The 2,500-nt window shown below is 35.8% G+C and overlaps 1 protein-coding gene across 1 annotated transcript in view; it reads right to left on the reverse strand.

The window, feature by feature from the left end:
• The window catches only part of LOC144975584 (translation initiation factor eIF2 assembly protein-like), a 15,940-nt gene that overhangs the window by 226 nt on the left and 13,214 nt on the right, over positions 1–2,500 (reverse strand). The gene's annotated exons all lie outside the window — the stretch shown is intronic.

Below are 2,500 nucleotides of genomic sequence, written 5' to 3' on the forward strand. Positions count from 1 at the left end.
AGACAAATTATAGGCGTAGTATCAAAGCTAATGTTTTTAGTGTTTACATGTTAATGATAGTTGAATAAAACATATCTATGTACATGGTCATTTTAATACATTTTTCCAATTTTGAAAAGTAGCAAAAGTCTCTAGGGATGAGAGAGTTAATGAGGGCATTATAAGGAAAGCTAAAATATAGAAAAACTCTTAGACAAACCTTTGGTTGTTAATTATAACTTTATAATGTCCCTGTATAAGTAATCGTGATCAATCATAAGCCATTTCGTACCTGTTTTTCTTGAATAAATACCTTTAAATCCATGTTGTTGTTTCGCGTTTTACTGCCATGACAAAACTGAAAATTTTATATATCGTATAAGGATAGCCTCGATCAGATAATCAAATGTCCACAAGAAACACCCATGTCAACAAATTTGGGGTGTTAATTAACTTTTCTAAAAGAAAAGAAAAATCCAGAAATGCCTTTTAATGGTGTTGGAAATTCGGACATCTCAGGTAATTGCTCACTAAATTAATCACACAGTCAACTTGCTTGATTATCAGTTTTACTGTTTCCTTTATGAGGACATTGTAATTAAAGTTCAAAATTAGAAAAACTCTTAGACAAACCTTTGGTTGTTAATTAGAACTTTACAATGTCCCTGTATAAGTACTCGTAATACGCTTCAACAGTCGTAATAATGCATGGCTCTAAACTATTGGAACAATGGCGGATGCCCTTATGAAATATTTCTCCGACAAGCATAAAAGCGTATCCAGAGGGGAAAAAAACATTATAAATCTGATCGTGTTTTGACTTTTACACATTCTGATCACAAGACATATGTGCAGTTCTAGCCAGCATGAAGAATAAAAAGTACCGATATTCTTTGTTTAGAACAATGATGGCCGCCGTTGCTGGGCAATGTGACATCAGACTATTGAATCCAATTAACCATAAACCATTTCGTACCTGTTTTTCTTGAATAAATAACTTTAAATCCATGTTGTTGTTTCGCGTTTTACTGCCATGACAAAACTGAAAACTTTACATATCGTATAAGGATAGCCTCGATCACAAACCATTCAACTCGGGAAATACCGAAATATGCAAATTAAATAAACTACCAACATTGTAACGGTCCAACGGTCGTGAACGGATGCATCAAATGTCAAAATAAACCATCTTCATTGAATACTTGTACCCAATATTTATAGATATGACGCATAATTAGTTGAAAAATGGTCTTGGCTTTAGTTTAAATAAATTGGGCATTCTTGATGGTGAATGGCTTGGGACTGAGTCCATCGATATAATAATGCCTTGGTGGTCCATGGAAGAACACAGATAATCAAATATCTTGTTTTTGTGTTTATGTTTTTAAGGGTTTACAGCGCTTGCCACACATTTAGGTTATATCAGTGCCAGTAAAAAGGAAGAAAATGGGATAGTAAAAAGTTCTAGAATTACAATTAAAGCACCCAAGAAAAAGTAAGACATAGGGGAACTGGGAACAAATAGGGATCAGATGTAGATTCCAAGAGCATACCATCAATGTACTTAGTTGGAGATCACCTATAAGTCTCATCCGGACACAAACGCAAAATATAACAAAGAAGAATACACTCAAATGCTTACATTATACATTCAAAATAACAAATATAATAATACATAACAGAGAGATGATTTACAAGGAAAAAAATATCATCTCCCAAAACAATAAATATGCATTTGACTGTTTCGCTCCCAGCTAGGACTCCGGCCAGGGCCAGGACAAAACCAAGTAATCTCATTCCAAGACAAGACAGAAAGCACGTTGGAAAACAGATATAAGGGGATAGAAGACACATTATGTACCCCCCCCCCCCCCCCTGCCCACTATGGGAGGTCAGGAAACCCACCCAGAATCAAATGTATCATGTCCACAGGAAACACCCATGTCAGCAAAATAGGGGTGTTAAAACGTGACAACACTGTGGTGTGAAGTTCATTTTGCTGATCATTATTATGCATAGAATGTATTTGTTGATTTTCTGTTTGAGTAAAAAAAAACTATATTTGTGTTGGGTGGGTGTGAAATTTTGGGGAAAATTCTGAAAATGGCTGGTAAGGAAAGGGTTTATTAACTTTTCTAAAGGAAAAGAAAAATCCATAAATGCCTTTAAATGGGATTGGAAATTCGGACATCTCAGGTAATTGCTCACTAAATTATCCACACAGTCAACTTGCCATCTCCCCCCCCCCCCCCCCCCCCCCCCCCCACCCCACCCCTCCAATCCATCTTCCTCAACCCCTCCCGCCTATGGAAACTGAAAAAGAAGTCTGAAAAACAGTGAATAAAACTAATTTAACACACTCAACCCTAACACCGACTTTATCCGTAGTTAAACCGGGTTACTTTAACCCCATGCCTATGTATTACATTTTTTCTGAGACAAATTATAGGCGTGGTATCAAAGCTAATGTTTTTAGTTTTTACATGTTAATGATAGTTGAATAAAACTATCTATGTACATG

Source organism: Berghia stephanieae, chromosome 6 (assembly GCF_034508935.2).
Source record: "Berghia stephanieae isolate SIO BIC M18660-M18661 chromosome 6, UCSD_Bste_1.3, whole genome shotgun sequence".
Classification (NCBI taxonomy): domain Eukaryota; kingdom Metazoa; phylum Mollusca; class Gastropoda; order Nudibranchia; family Aeolidiidae; genus Berghia; species Berghia stephanieae.